This window comes from Dermacentor andersoni, chromosome 7 (assembly GCF_023375885.2).
Source record: "Dermacentor andersoni chromosome 7, qqDerAnde1_hic_scaffold, whole genome shotgun sequence".
NCBI classification, from domain to species: Eukaryota; Metazoa; Arthropoda; class Arachnida; order Ixodida; family Ixodidae; genus Dermacentor; species Dermacentor andersoni.
In genome coordinates this window covers 122,144,073-122,161,346 of record NC_092820.1, presented here as the reverse complement: position 1 = coordinate 122,161,346, position 17,274 = coordinate 122,144,073, and the positions used below count along the sequence as shown (strand labels likewise).

General features: G+C 47.1%; 1 protein-coding gene across 1 annotated transcript in view; it reads right to left on the bottom strand.

The window, feature by feature from the left end:
• Positions 1-17,274, bottom strand: part of Hers (Histone gene-specific Epigenetic Repressor in late S phase) — a 262,505-nt gene that overhangs the window by 171,495 nt on the left and 73,736 nt on the right. The gene's annotated exons all lie outside the window — the stretch shown is intronic.

The following is a 17,274-nucleotide window of genomic DNA, read 5'->3' as shown; positions in this document are numbered from 1 at the left end:
GCCGGAACTACCGATTACACGGAGGCAGCAGCAGGGAGGAAGGGGGTGGCAAAGAAGCGCGAGCAAGCAAACATGGCGGACTGACGAGCGCACGGGCCAATGTAGCCAGGTCGTTTTCTCTCGGTCGAGTCAAAAGGAGCACGCAGGAGGGAAACGCTGTGGCGGGTACGCATCTCTCCGCGAATGCTGCGACCGGGAGCACAGTTTACGGAAGCACCGCTACAGGATTGCCACTTCGCTCACGACAGCGTATACCATTACGGTGGAGAGCCAAAGGCGCAGTATATATATGTATATATATACCCTCGCCGTCTTTCGCGACCGTGGGTGTATCGTAACAACGGAGAGGAGATGCACGCGTGAGCACAAAGAAGCAAATAAGGAACGAACGAACGAGAAAGAGCGCAGGAAAGACGTCCGAAAACGAGCAGCAGGTCGAGTCGAGAAATGTTGTCCCCGGAGAGGACGCCATATATCTCTTTCCTCCTCCTTCTTTCTTTTCCCTTTCTCTCTCCCCTCTCTCTCACTCTGTGCAACGCGCGCGTCTCGTTACCTCCTCGGGCGATCTGGTTTCTCGGCGGCGGCGCGCGCGCGACAGGTAAAAAAAAAAAAACGAGAAAGGACGAGAGCGCGCGGGCAGCCGACAGGGCGTGCGACAAGACGCACGCGTACAGTGTACTAGAAGACTGTACGCACGCGCCGGCAACCCGGCGCACGCGACATACGAGACGAGACGCGATGCCCGAAAGGGGGGGCGGCTTCAGAAGAACAGTGAATAAAACAGCATGTTTCACTGGAATGTGAAGACGTCTGCCCAGCGGTCGATTTAGGCACCACTGGCCTCCTTGAAGCCCTTGGGTTCAGCGGGAGCAGTGGTAAAGTAAACATGTCCGCAATAGGCATTAGTGAGAGGCGATCGGAGGATTTGTGGAAGAAAAATAGGGAAACGACAAGAAACGGAGACGTGCAAAAGCAAAGTTCGCAATAGGGGATCAAAAAATTTGGTTGTGGGAGTTCGTAGCGTTTTCTTTTTCCTTTCTTTCTTGTTTAACCTAGGTAGGACATTAGGCAGTACAATAGCAAGAGCTTGGTGGCGCAACCCACCGCCCCGTTCCAAAGGGGACGCCCATAACATCCATCCGTCCATCCGAACGACCAACTTCCTTTTCCTTCGAAGGTCACCCTGCGTCGGGCTCCGTTTACGACGATAAGAACAGCTACTACTAGAACTACTACTTCTGCTACAACTAATTTTTACTACTACTACTACTACTACTACTACTACTACTACTACTACTACTACTACTACTACTACTACTACTACTGCTATACTACTACTTTTACTACTACTACTACTACTACTACTACTACTACTACTACTACTACTACTACTACTACTACTACTACTACTACTGCTGCTGCTGCTGCTACTACTACTGGCGACTACTATTGCTACCACAACAACGACGACGACGACGAAGTAAGCAAGAAAACAAATCGGCAGACTTCAGTTATTCAACCAGCTCTCGAACTCATTTACACGCAACTCTTAATTCACTGAGAGGCCAACGTCGACCGTGTTTTTCTGCGACACAGCATCTCATCTAATTGCGGTCTCCGAAATGGGTGTCTCTGTTAACAGGCGCCGAAGAGGCGATATAAAGCATAGCAGTGGCTATGAGCGTCCGGTTTCGTGAGCATTGCGACGGGAGCATCAAGCGCGAGTTCGAATCCCAAATGGTATGGTATGGTATGGTATGGTATGGTATGGTATGGTATTCCTTATACGATGGCGCACACCCACTGTGAGGGATTGGCCAAGATTTGGATCAAATTAGGCAACCTTTATTAACTACTAAAATTGGTAAAGCTAACTGGAGGAAATGAACGAAAATAAAATGTTTAAGAATTCCAAATGGTGGGCAGAGTTTCGTCTTTTTCTCTTCGCCGCATTTTCATGCGGCCTTCGCTGCACGTTGAGCATGAGGAAGAGGAGGCCTGACAACTATGCCGCGACAACTATGCTATGACAACTACTCGACGACGATGACGTCACGCAACTGAAATGATGGACTCCGCAAGCCCAGTTTCCAGCCCTGAAATTCGGTTGCATTAAGGCAGTATACACTGACACAATCTTTTCGACCAGATATAATAACATTTAATAGAGAATTCGAGGTTCAAGTTCAGTTGCAGGCTCTTCTTTGGTTGACATTTGATAACGACAACGCTGTCCCACAAAGCTTTAACTCGGGGCCTCCTATATCTAAATGGACATGACAAAGTAGAAATAAGTTTTCTCGGCAACTACTGTGCCGAATTAGATGAGGTTTGTTACAATAAAAAAAATTAAATATAGCGACTGTTGAAAGCGTATTTTCGATTTAGACCGTTATTTCGTTTATAAAAATTGTTGAATATTGCAATATATGAAGAAAACGAAACTATGGCGTTTACAACTGTGTAATTACGCAGCGAGGAAAACCATATCACAATTGAGTGTAATTCGCCCTATGATACATCTGAAGCGGACAAACTTAACATATTGTACAACCCTGCAAAATCTACTACTAATTTAATTGTGGATAGGACTTTTGCAAAACTCGTGCGAATATTGTAACAAATCCACATAAGCTGTAAATTATTACCCCGAATTTATCCGCTTTAGATGCTGTAACGAATGCAACTTACAGAACTGCGATCTTTGCTTTTGCTGCAAAGCTACGAATTCGTAAACCCAATGTTTCTGATTTTACCGGACTTGCCAATATACGAAATTTTTTACAAAAATATTCAGGCGCTAAATTAAAATACTGCATCCAACATTAACTAAATTCATATATTTCTCTCAAATGCAGCAAACATCACTGAAATTGCGCCAGTGGTGACCTCAGAAATCCATTTCTGCGTTTACGCGTAACTGAATGGACGGCATTGGAGTTGGGCCCGAGCTAAAGCTTCCTGTTATCATTACCAGTTTCCGGCAACATTTGAGCCCTAAATCAAAATTTAATTTACCTTTTTTTTCCTTTCAAATGCGGCAAATTTCACTCAGATCGTTTAAGCGGTTGTTTCAGAAAAGCATTTTTGCGTTTTACGTGCATTTCAATACGCGAAACCGAAGTTGCTGTTGTTGCCTCAGAACGTGGCTCGTAACCACGAGGGGGATTGGCCACACTGGATTGGTTGAAAAGTAAACTCAACCCTAGATATTAAAAGGGTTGTTGAGGGGCTAGGTTATCTCGAACCCGGCTCCATATGGTAGCGTGGCGGAAGCTTCGGGTTGAAGAAATCAGAAGCTCGGAAGTTGCGAAATCGAAAACTAGCAGGTTAACTGTCACTCGAACGAAACTTATGTGCATCGTTAAACAGGAAAATCAGAAAAAGGTCAACTGCATGGTTAGCAACGGGCGCCTGGATGCGCCTCGTTTCCATGGCAAAGAGCAGCTTCGTTTCGCTCTGCACCGTCATTATAACACTTCTTTTCAAACCCTCTCTTCTGGCGGTAGCCAATCACACACAGGTCACAACCCACCAGGGCGACAGCCAATCAAGAAGCACGTACAACACTGTCACAGACAGAATATCGGACCGGCGACGCCCCCCCCCCCCCCCCCCCTTCCCCAAGTTCCAGCGGGCGCAGAGGAGGAGAGAGGGTCTGGCCGGGTGAATGGGAGAGATCTTTTACTCTCAACTGGTCTTCTCTGCTGCTTCTCAGTACACTCTTAAGCAAAATTACACCCTTTTGCCCCACTGTCATCTGTCTTGTCCGCATTTCCTTTCTTTAACGCAGCGAGCCCGGTACTTCCCAGTAACGAACGGCATGCGCGTTATCAGCATGACATAGCATTCCCGACAGGAGAGTAGCGGGGGCGGCGCTTTCAAGAAAGGAAACGCAAGCAAGGCAGATGACGATTATCGTTCTGGGACAAATATACACCCCAAAGGGTGCAACCGTTTTAAGAGTGTAAGAGTTTAAGAGGGCAGGCACCATTTCGTGGCGACTTTCTTCCGGGAAACGTCCACGAGTCCTTCGCGTTATCTCGGCCTCCCCCGGAGTGGCAACTCTTTGTTCCCTTTCTGGCGCTTCTTCTCTGACGAGCGGAGCTCGATACGAGCAAATCGGCAGCGCCCAGCATCGCGTGGGAACTGTCCTTCGACTATCTTGCCAGTGTCGCTCTCGCAAGCTGCTCTTGCGCGTGACAAATCACGTGTTGTCTACTGTAGTTATAACAGGGTAAATAAATGCAAACATTCAAAAACGAAGCATCAGGCAAGTAAATGTTAACGCACATATTGAGAGCGCCTATACATGAACTTAGGATGGGGGGGGGGGGATGAAGATAAGATATTAGCTCCGAGCTAAAGCTTCCTCTTAATAGCTTCGCTCTGAAACCCCGGCGTATATATCGGTGTATGCTGAAAACTCTATTTGCGCGGATGGTTGAGAGAAAAGGAAGAGAGATACGAGAGAAGGTCATGCACGCTCGATTGCTCGCTTCCGGGAACATCTGGGGTGCGCGCGAGACCACCACCTCGCGAACTCGATAAAACCTACAGAATAAATAAAAATGAGTGCGCGCATACGCGCTTAGTACGCGCGCTTCCGCGGTCGCCCGCAAATCCGCACCGTCGAAGCGGCGGCAGCGGCACAAAGCAAATTGGACGAGGCAGCAGCCGCGCCTCGCGCGAGCCGACGTCGAACCAAAGAAAGAAAACGGGCCACGCCGCAGCTTCGCTCCCGGCGCCGTTATGATTCTTTCGCGCCTTTTCCTTTCTCCGCGCCGCCCCGAGAGAGCGCGGCGGCGAGAAAAGAAGATGGAGATGATGAAGGAGAAGGAAATGTACAAAAAGCAACGTTCGGCAGTTGAAACAGCGCGAAGAGGAAGAAGGTAACGCCTGCGCTTTATTTTCGGAGGACTCACTGGCTGCCACCTTGAGCAAAAAAAATTATACGGACCATATGCTCGCGGTGTAATAAAACAAACAGATAAATTCAATCGTCATTTGGACGCAAAAACTGAAATTGACGAGTGAAATGTAAAAGTTCGCAATGCCAAGTTTGAACTGCGGTACCCGCTTTCAAGTTACGGTCATTCATTTATGCATTTATTAGCCTTTCCATCAGCGTCCTGGAAAACTTATACACGACTGTCTGAAGAATAAGGTCGCAGTTTCGCTCGAAAGGCGAAGTATCGATTGTAATAGCAAATTAGGAGACAGCTATATGAAGTAAGGATAGTACTTTTATCGGCCGTATAAACTTGGACACATTAGCTTATTAATTACGTTAATTTGCATGGTGTCAGCGCGCACAGGCAAACACGAGCACATCACACTCGATGACCGCGGACACTCGCTGTCAAAACGCTGACGTGAGCAAGCGCGGCAGCAGCGGCGAGCGAAGTGACCTTCGTGCTGTCCATCGCTTCAACGCAAAGTCATCGCTTCAACGCGTCAATGCTGAAGAGCCGATAAACCAGCAAGGGTGCGCGATAAATCACCGGAATCGTTTTGTGGAGTGCACAGAAGCCGTGGTGTATTCAATACCTTTGAAATGTGGAAAAAATGTATATAGGGCAAACTACGAGATGCACAAATGAAAGACTAAAGGAACACAAACTTAGCGTCAAGCAGGCTAACAGGAATCTAGGCATCCATGTCAGGGATTGCCCCTCAAAAGGTTGCGCCGCAGAATTCAGACGCTGTAAAGTGCTGAAGAAACACAATGACCAGCTGGTCCGGGAGATAATTGAGGCAGCCGAGATTACCAGACTTCGTGACCAATGCGTTAGCACGCCGTCCTTGTTACCGACAAAAAAAAAAAAAAAAGCACTTGAGCTTTTGCATGCGCAACCACTATCTTGAGTGCAAGAAAGAAAAAGTGCACGTTTCGCGTGATGTGCGATCACGTGACTGCGACACGTGTGGGCAATGGTTATAAGAAGCCGTGTTTCTTTCAAAATAAACGTTGTTGAAAGTCAGTGCTTGTGGTGTCTTCTTGTCTCGTCTCTTGTCTACATTTTGCGCTGTTAACAGCAGGAACGCAAAGTGAGCGGCGAGAATACAGACACGCACACAGGTATGAACCGTCTGCAGATCGCTTTGAAGATAGGGCGCGCGCCGCCGCGCAAGGTACGCAGTTGCTGCCGGAGTAAAACACTGCCTCCCCTCCCCAATCGGCATCTGGTCGTGGTTCCGAGATGCGGACGAAACGACGGGTACGGCGAAACATATGGACCGGAGTGGAAGCTATACGGCGGTAGGACGTTGCACGGCGACGGCAAAACTGCGCAATGTGGCCACGTAGACCCCCACTCAAAACACATTGGCCGGTTGTCGGGAGTGCGCCATTGTCCACTGCTGTGCGGGTATATACCTCGGCTGAACGAAGTGAGGAGCGGGACGCAGTGGCACGGGTGATGGGAATAGCGCAGCAGGCTGAAGTGGTGGCCGTGCGATAGCCTCGGCATAGCTGACAGGTGCATTCACTTCGGCGTAGGCAACGGGAGGTGGCACCGACGTAGTATCGTGGGCAGGAGGCAGAGCTGCCCAAACTTGCTGCTGTACGACCTGGCGAAGGTCGGCAGGCAAAAGGCGAGGGTGGTTGCGCTGCTGAGGACAGCAGCGAAAGATGACGAGCGACCTCGGCACGGACGAACTCCTTAATCTTGCAAAGCAGGGAGCCCGTGTCAGGAGCGGTGGCCATGCTCGTGGGGGTGTCGTCGGACGCGGGTGGGGATGTCTGGCTGGCGTCGCTAGGCACGACGGACGGTAGATTTCGGCTGCGTAATTCCAGGGTGGGGGAAACTCGCAGCACCTCCCCCAAATTCTAATGCGAACAAAGGACAGGACAGGAGAGCAGCAGCAGGCAGCGATGGCGGCTTCTCGAGCTTCTCAGGCAACCTCGAGCTCGCGCCTCCCGGACGACTGGCGCTGTACAACGGCTGAAGCACCGGGCATTCCTCTTCACTACAGTATATATATATATATAGCCAGGTATTCGTCATTGTCTGTACTCGCGGCCTGACGGGCCCGATCTCGGAGGCCATGCTCGGCGTGCAATAGAGACTCGCGTGAGCTAGAAAGGGGAAAGTGTCGCACTGGAACACACACACACGCACAGACGACCAGGCGCGCTGGCACGTTTGTTACCGCATACTGTACGCTCGATGGCAGCACTGGGCTTTCGGTTTTTTTTTTTACCGTCCGAGTTGTCGCCGTTAGCCGAGCGATAATTTGAATAACATGACGTCATCCTTTTTTGTCGCGTGTCATACATTTCAACAAGAAACGAATGTCCGACAATTGGAACAGCGAATCATTGAGTCGAAAACTAATCGAATAGCAAGGAACGCTCGACTCGTATCCAGAATTTCGAATATTCGAGCACCCCTTACACCGCTTTTCAACTCAAAGAGGCATTGTAAAGACGCGCCAGAGCAATTACGCTCGCACATTCTCACATAACAGCCCTCGGGAACTGTGTTTTGGAGCGCGGACACATATAGAGGACTGTGTGCGCGGTTTCATGAGCGTGTTGCCTGCGCATCAATTCCTTTGTAGCGTACAATTCCGAATTGCTGGTTGTGCTCTCATGCATGCTCGGAGCTTTCACATGGCGCGCCCCGTGAACTTCTGGCGCCGACTGTATGCCGCGAAGCGCGAGAAGCACATGCGCGACAGAAACCACACGATCAGCCGTACGAGCAGTCGATACGAAAGGCTATCGAACGAAATCTTCACAATGCTTCCATTAGGCTTCGAACACGTTTTCGGCGGTCGGCGGTCGTCTTATTTTGATGTATATGTGCATTTTTAAAGGGACCTAAAGCGAAAGAATAAATCAGTTTAGGCTAATAAAGCTTTGTTTGATAACCCTGCAGGCAGTCATTTCAAGATAAAAGTTTGATTATTAGGTGAGAAAATGAAGGTCGAAGTACCAGTATTTGAATTTCGCGCCCAAACTCCAATGCCTGTACGTCAGTCTGACGTCAGGGATTCCAAAGTATGTTTTCGCTTTTGGGCCGCCTTCGCTGAGTAAAGGTTCCCGAAACTTGCCATGTTTAATATTTGGTTCCGTTAGAACACAATGTAGTCAGTCTGTAACGCTAAAAAATTAAATAGGCCCTAGAAGGTGCCATCAGAATCCATGATGTCACAGCGAGCAGGTGCGGGAACTTCAAGAAGGCGTCGCCAGCCGTATTTCGTTCTTGCGCTTTCTCTGGCTTGCCAAGCGTCTTATCGTGGTAAGAGTGGTGTTTTTGGCGTCGTAGAAAGGTAATTTACTGATGCATAAGAAATCATTTTTCTCTTTAGTGTCCCTTTAAAGAGTGATAACATAAAAGCGCCTGCAGGTTGTTGCATGCTCCTCTACCATCGCAGCACGCGACTCAAATGTCGGTCTTTCACGAGGCTGTCACTCTGTCCGAGGCAAACTGTAGTCCCACCTACACTCCTAAAATATTCATTTTTTGTTTTCTTTATCGCGTTTAAGTGGGAGGGGGCACCACGGTTGCAAGCAGCGCACGGCGAACGGGCCGTTCAGGTTTGCCGATAGCGGCGCCACCTCGCGCACTGTCGCGCAGTTTCAGTGAAACACGGGGCACGCACCTAGGGCGTGCGCTACAAAGGCATCGCGGAGCGGAGGACAGCGCCTCATCCAATATACATGAGACCCGAAGTGCGCAAACATATACACAACCGCGCAGAGTATGGCACGCAGCGGGAAAGCCAGGCACGCATTCCGCGTGCATCGCAAGCCGTCGCAGCAGCGACAGTAGCCTTGAAGCCCATGCGATGAAGCGTCCAGCTTCGCTTGCGTATACGTGTGTACGCGCATGCAGATTTGTTTTCAAACGTACCACTCTGCGCATTTGTTTATACGCGTATAAATAGGGCGGCGAAGCCGCCCGCATGCTTTCCAATTCGTATGCTATGCTGTCGAGAAAGAGAGCAGACGACGCGGCGTTTTTGTTTTGAGAGAAAGCCAGCAGGGGGAGAGGGAAGGAAAGCGACTCTTTTAACCGGAGACATGTAGACGGCGACTGCGGAAGACGCCGGAAACGCGAGCATATAAGAGCAAGCGCGGAAATCGTCTGCCGCGCTCGAGGTTTTGCGATTCTGCTGCTGCTGCTTCGGGGGCAAGGCAGACTCGACGCAGTGCGAAGACATCAGGACACACTCTAGACGCTGTTGATACGGTCCCTTTTATCTCAGCACATTTGTTTGCCTGCATCCCTCTTCTTGGTTCCAACTGTTCCGGCATTCGTGTAACCGCGACGGAAAAACTGATAAGCAGCACGGGAATGTCGAAAGCACGGCGCGAGCTGGAAGCAGTCTGCGAACCCACCACCACACGCTCCCCGTTCTGGATCCACGACATTTGCTGCACGCAACTCGTGCTCGAAACGGGCGTCGACGCGCAGCCAAAACAGGCGCCAAAACAAAACAGGCCAAAACAGGTGCAGTGAAAACGCGCCAAACCAAAAAGACGTATATATTCATTTGTCATCTCTATAGGGACACTTTCTGGCGAACACACATATCTGTAGAGTGGGAGGCGATCTCCATATATGTCACTAAGCATGGCTCGGCTCTGGCGGGCCTTGGACGCTTGCGCGAGAACACTTTAATAGATGCAATCATCTGCTGCACAAGCTTACGAAACATGGAATACCAGAAATAGCGGGCGCTGGTTGTCCAGCATGTACAAGGCAATCTGGCTTCTAAGCACGCGCCAGTGTTACATAAGGGGTTATTTCTTCTGGGATGGGGGGGGGGGGGGGGGGGATAGATATCGATGGCCCGGATTCGCTCAATTACGAAAGTTCTGCATACGTCGGCGACATGTTCAAGCACAATCACAAGCGACAAGAGCAACCGGCGTGTTTGAAGACAAGACCTTCTTGGGCGATTTCAGACGGATTTGGCGTATCTGGGATCTGGGCATCTTGTAACCACGTCTAGAAAGAAGCGGTCGTTTAGGTGACTTGTAGATGCCGTACGAACATGGCGATGGCACTAAATGATACCTCGTCATGCCGAGAATGCGTAAGAATAGTCAGCAACTAAAGATATAATAGTCAATCATGAACCACTCCACTCTGTGAAGGTGGATGACCAGAGAGACTATGTAGCACAGGACACAGAGGTGACACATAATTTTGAACAAAGGTACGAACTCATTTATTGTCTTGATGGGTTTTCATCGTGACAACAGATGCGCGCACACATTCTTGTATCACCTCTGTTATTAAATGCGTAAGCATTTCTATGCCTACCCAAGGAGAAATTTGTCCGTCACGCAATACAATGAATGGCTCATACCTCCGTAAGCCAGCAAAAAAATATTATCTACCGACAATTACTGATCTTGAGAATGGTGCCTATAATTTATTGAAAATGCATATCTAAGTTATGAGACATATAAGCTGTTGCACAGAATGAAGCGATTTTACGTGAAATTAGGGGGCTGAGTTTTGACACGCAGATTTGTTGGCGGATACGAAAAATCCACGGAAGCCTAGCCATAAACAGCTTCTCTGTAATAAAAAAAAAAACGTATGGAAGTAGCCGTAAACGGGGAAGGATGTGAGTATGTGTCGCTGTCCCACTCTGCCATGCCGCCACCAAATGTCATCTAACTACGAGGGTGGCGATAATGGCTTGTTGTCAGTCAACATTGAATCTAACCATTTGCACGCCATCTAATTACCGCGCCCTCTGCCAGATGGCGCTGAGTGCCATTTGCATGCTACCTTGTTACCTACCAAGGCCAGGGCATCGCTACTTTCTCAAGGCGATGCCCACCCGTTACAAAGGGGAAGGCCACTAAATCCAATCCAATCCAATCCAATCCAATCCAATGCTCCTAAATTAGGGAGACCAGAAAGAACGGAGGCGTACAAAGACAGAATTCCCAGTAACGATTAAAAAAGTTTGATGCTGGGAATTCTTCGCGTTTGTGTATTTTCTCAAAAATATACGTAGGACATTAGGCAAAACAAGAACAACAGCGTGGTGCAGCCCACCAACCCATTTCAAGGGAGACGCTCATAGCATCCATCCACCTAATAAGTTTTGAACGTCCTGTGGCGCAACCTGTTGGCGAAAAAAAGAAGTTGGCCGAGTAGTACAGATGGTACAGATACGACGACGCTAGAGTAAAGCGACTCTCGCTTGTTTTATGTGTTGTTTCGCGTTTTCTTCATAGTTTTTCGGCCTCAAGAAATCCTTGTAGCGCACACACCACATTGTGCGCTACCGCCTGTAACATAGGTCCTGCAAAGCAAGCACACCTTGCTTTCCAGCAAACCGTGCCACCGCGACAACGGCTAGCTGCGCGTTGGTACCCGAAGAGTCGTAACCTCCGTTATTGCTGGATGAGGAATCGCCATGAACAAGAGGGTCACAATCCCGACGTGCGTTCTATATTGGTTCCCCTCAAAGCCGTACAGAGTAGAGCGACGGAAGAGCTGTGCCCTGTTCGACGCTGTAAAGTGAGTACACAATAAAAAAAAAATTCACGCAGGAACTCCTCTGGGAGTTGTCTAAGTACATGCGTAAGCATTGTGCCACTTGACTATCTCCACGCAGCCCGGTGTCATTATCAATGTTATGAAACTTGATCTTACCAGTATAAACAACAGCGCTGCGGCGACACGAGTTGCTGAAGACGGCGGCGCAAGGTGAATTGATGAAGCAAGCAAACTACTGCAGGTGGAAGGCAAGGAAGGCATTTACATACTTGGTTATACATAGCCGTATTAGAACAGTTGCAGAAAACAACAATATATTAAGTTGCTATAACTACAACGACGGAACTATCACCGTGTATTCAAAAAACGAAAAAGAAAGGGAGCTACACAGTTTTCACAACGAAAGAGGCGCACAGCTCAGTCAATGAAACTAGAAAAAATGAAGCCTTAGTTTTAACCTCATGAAGAAAAGGAAAGCACCGGGTAAACTTTAATTGGAATGCAGAAATAATGAGGGAAAGCGAAACGAAGGTGGACGTACAGACAACCTTCCGCAGGCGGAAGCCAAAGCCAAAGCCTGTATGCCAGTGGAGCCTCAGCTGGGCAGCCGCCGCCGTACTCTACACTCTAACACAATATTACACCCTTTGGGGTGTATATTTGCCCCACAACGATAAACGTCATCTCTATTGTCCGCATTTCCTTTCTCTAACGCTGCGAGCCCGGTATTTCCCAGCAACGAACGGCATGCGCGTTATGGGCATGACATAGCATTCCCGACAGGAAAGTAGCGGGCCTGTCTTGGCACTTTTTGGCCATAGCTGGCCCTTGCGCCACTAAACAATACACATTCACTCAAAGTAGCGGGCGCGGCGTTTTCAAGAAAGGAAACGCAAGCAAGGCAGATGGTGATTATTGTTGTGTGGCAGATATACACTCCAAAGGGTGTAACTGTGTTTAGAGCGATTCTGGGGTACACTCTTAAAAGAGTTCACACCCTTTGGGTTGTATTTTGTCCCCAAACGACAATCGTCATCTGTGTTGCCCGCATTTCCTTTCGTTAACGCTGAGAGCCCGGGACTTCCTAGTCACGAACGGATCACGCGTTATCAGCTTGACACATGCACTCTCGACAGGAAAGTAGCGAGCGCCGAGTTTTCAAGAGAGGAAGCGCAAGCAAGGCAGATGGCGATTATCGCCGTGTGGCAGATATACACCCCAAAGGATGTAAACTTTTGTTTAGAGTGTATATGCGTAAGTGCACTCGAGTTATAGCCCTGGGAGTGTTAGCCAACCCCGCTCGCGGCCATGGAGGCGGATGTGGAACACGCCTTCAACCGTGCTGTGGTCATCGTCTAAAATGTGAAACGGCCTGCAGCTTTTTTTTTCTTTTTGAATGAATCGCGTTGGACTTTCCAGAGGCTCGCGGCACAGCAATAGACTGCAGCCTGCACCACCGCAGGGCATCGTTACCCTATCGCATCGCTTTGTGGCCAGCACGTCACACTTCGTCCCGCGGTACCGTCGTGAAAAGAAAAATGCAGCCTATCTTTTTTTTTTATGAGAACGTCAAGACGACGACGCTCACCCTATACCTATACATTCGTAATAAGCGTGTGGAACGCTTCAACGGGAAACGCAACGTACCACGCAAGAGTGGCGGACTGTAAGTGACGATGTGTGTGCTGTGCTATGTGCTCTCTATCTATCTATCTATCTATCTATCTATCTATCTATCTATCTATCTATCTATCTATCTATCTATCTATCTATCTATCTATCTATCTATCTATCTATCTATCTATCTATCTATCTATCTATCTATCTATCTATCTATCTATCTATCTATCTATCTATCTATCTATCTATCTATCTATCTATCTATCTATCTATCTATCTATCTATCTATCTATCTATCTATCTATCTATCTATCTATCTATCTATCTATCTATCTATCTATCTATCTATCTATCTATCTATCTATCTATCTATCTATCTATCTATCTATCTATCTATCTATCTATCTATCTATCTATCTATCTATCTATCTATCTATCTATCTATCTATCTATCTATCTATCTATCTATCTATCTATCTATCTATCTATCTATCTATCTATCTATCTATCTATCTATCTATCTATCTATCTATCTATCTATCTATCTATCTATCTATCTATCTATCTATCTATCTATCTATCTATCTATCTATCTATCTATCTATCTATCTATCTATCTATCTATCTATCTATCTATCTATCTATCTATCTATCTATCTATCTATCTATCTATCTATCTATCTATCTATCTATCTATCTATCATATCTCCTCCCCATCTTTCATCCCCCCATACCGTTCCCATGTGTAGGGTAGCAAACCGGTTGAGCTAAACTGGTTAATCTCCCTGCCTTTCCTTCTCCAGTTTTTCCTTCTTTCCCTCCTCCCTTCAACGGGAAGTAGTCTCGCTTGCACTGACGCGGCTCTTTCTTCAAGGGGGACCTTTGGCACTCTTATTTGCACGACTAGACGCTATGGCTTCACTAAATGCTTTGCTTAGCCCCACAAACCCCGACGTATAATTTTTGCGATAGGCTGAATTTGTCACCCAAAAAACTCTCATTTAAGCGCTACAGACATAATCCCATAACTAGCGTTTTGGATGTGCCGGTTGTAGAAGTTCAGCAGATCAATAACCAATTAATTCAATACCATACTAATTATTCTTACTTGCCATTTACATGTTCTTTTTGTGCCAATACACTGTCGATAGCCAGAAGTCAGTGCGAACAAAATGTCTTCATTTTCTTTGACGTAAAATGGTGTTCGAGCTTCGTGAGGTTAATGTTCCCTTTTTTTTAAAGAACTTGTATACTAAAACCTTTTTCTTCTCGTTTCTCTTTCTTTACTCGTGTAAAATATTTTGAACGATTCTTTGGCCTTCCTTATCTTGCTTGTTTCTTTAGTAGCAGCATAATCTACGATAATCAACGATAAGATCAACGATAACGTAATCAATGATTTCGCGATGCACTAGCAACCTTTGTTTATTTTGGAGAATGATGAAATTGTGTTTTAACAACACTCACTGTACTGTATTGATTATCTTTGTATCCTGTATTACCGACTCCTTTCTGTAATGCCTTTGGCCCTGAGGGTATAAGAAATAAATAAATAAATAAATAAATAAATAAATAAATAAATAAATAAATAAATAAATAAATAATTGTTGCCTTTTCTTGACAGTTTTAACTTTTCAGCGAAGCTCGAATTTCGTTATCGCAAAGCGAAATTTCTATTACTATATCGATTCGCGTTTACCTATTCGATTCCGGAGCTATCTCGCAGAGCGCGGGCGTGAGTTATTGGTCGCAAGGACAAAACAAAGACCGCGATTATACTATACATAGCCAATAATAACCAGGTGGCAGGGCTTAGCTCAAAGCCCGCAGTGTCTGCGGCATCTAAAACAGCAGCTGCTACCCGGAGTCGATGGTCGGGAAAGGCGCTGAAAGGAAGGAATAAACGAACAACGCGCGATAGATAAACAACGAGCGCAATAAAAAAGAAAAGAAAAAAAAAAAAACGCAGCGCAACACGCCCGTGCCGTCTGCGCTGCGGTTTCCACAGGCGTGAAAGCGAGGTGACAAGCGTGGTATAATCGAAGTCGAGCGTTACGCCGCATCACTGAGAAGAAGAACAAGAAGAGAGGGCAGTCGCACGCAGTGGTAGCGTCATTTTTATTTAAATTTCTTTTTCTCGATCAGTTTTCTTGGGTTAGGAGTAGGATAATGTAGCCTTTTTTCTTTTTTTTTTTGTACCATCGCGTTCTTTCGTGCTATCTCTCTGGATGACGTCGTGTAGTCAGAAAAGTCGATGTTATGGGAGTTTTTTTGCAAGACGCCGTTCAAGTAGCCGTGTCAAAAAGAGTAAAAGAAAAGAAGAAAAAAAAGTTGATCGGACGTGCGATTAGAAGCGAGGACCTCCCAGTAACGAGCGCAATGCTATCGCGCTTTTTTTTAAATTTTATTTCAAACATCGTATTTATTACAGCGAGCTAAGAGTGTATAGAAGCTACACAACCTTAAGTGGTAAATACCACATTAGAAAGAAGATTTGTGTGAACTCTAGTCTATAAAGAAAACGATCATTTAGTTGCCCCCCTAATAGAGAGGCAACGACACACACCCGATCAATCGAGGCGTACCAGTCCGGTCGAGATTCTGTTTGGCCGTAGAGGACCTCCAGGTGAACAATCATTCGGCTAAACTGCACAAACGAAAAAACAGTGGGCTCAGCAAATTAATACGGTCCATCGCATTCTTGTTTTCCATAAGTTAGTGCATTACAATTACAGCAAACACATATCATGGGTCACACCATCTTCGCCAGGCACAACCAAATATCGAACGGCATATGCGGATTCAAATCGAAGTTTTTTTTCTTCAGAGTTCTTTGCAGCACGTCCCAAAACAATGTTGGATCTTTACAACTGGTAAAACAACGATCCATCGTTTCCAGTACGTGAACGGAGAGATAGCGTACTTCGGAGACTTTATCCGCTGTCTCGTAATGCAGCTCGGCCATAGGGACAAACGGAGCAAAGGGACGTCCTCCTCCGCAGTACTGTAGTACCTACAGGGAAAGGCGGATTTCGAGGGGCAAAAGTGGAGGCAGAAGCCACCAGATGTCTCTCTCGCAACTCACGCATGCGCACAACTGTCGGGCAAACGCGAGAGAGAACGCACCGCGGTCGATCGTGCACGAGAGCGTCCATTAAAAGGCACACCACAAACCAAACAATGTCTTGAAAAGATCCGGCAGGCATTTCTCACTATATTACCTAGGGAGAAAAGCTGGCGCTGCGCCGCTGTTGTACGTATGGGAATGCATGCTGGAGTGTGGTGGCTTAGAATCGTACTCTTTGAAGGCGCGCCTGGTTAGCTAGCACCGTTCTGCCCGTCACCATGGTTCAATCCCCTACGAAGCCAACACGTAAAGAGCTGTAATTTTCTTCTTTAGCATTACGAAAAACACGCTTCATTTATTCGTAAGGACTCTTTTGCTTGGATGTACAATTACATACGAAACGTGAAAAGTATCGGCGGTCCGCTAAAGCTGCAGAGGACAGACGATAGCTATAGGGTTTGCGCTCGCTTTATGACGTGTCGGTCAGCGCTTGCAACACGCGTTTGGAGGTGCGAAAACTTTATTGAGAGATGTATTGCGGGTGCAACGAAGACATCCCAATGAGAATTTCATTTTACGAACGCTTTGTACGAGCAGCCCCGCTCTAGGCGAAGGCACGTTCGAGACAATGAGCATCGGTCTCTCGTGTACACATCGGCATAGCCAAGACGCGGTACAACGTCCGTTACGAAACTCGCATACATGGTGGCGCTGCAGTTCCCCCTAGGTAATACTGCGAGAAACTCTATATATGCCGGCAACCATAATAAAAATATAATAAATCAAACAAATTTTACAGGGCAATCGCTCGCAAACAATAATGAAATCATGGACGGCGGCGCAAACATCCCTATAAGTACCAGAATCGAAGCGCGAAATGAAATTATTAACTTAAATTATCAGTTCCGGGTTATACGTTTTCGAAAGGAAACCTCGAGGTTATCGCGGCTATACACCTCCTTCGCTCTCAAAAGCGAATTATCGAACCACCTTCCTTCTCTTTCTTTCAACCCTTGGGCACCATACTTGGAGCTTCTTTATTTATCTTTGCCCCTTTTTTTCTCAGCACCATCGCGGCTAAAACTGCAACGGGCGCGCCACGCGTGC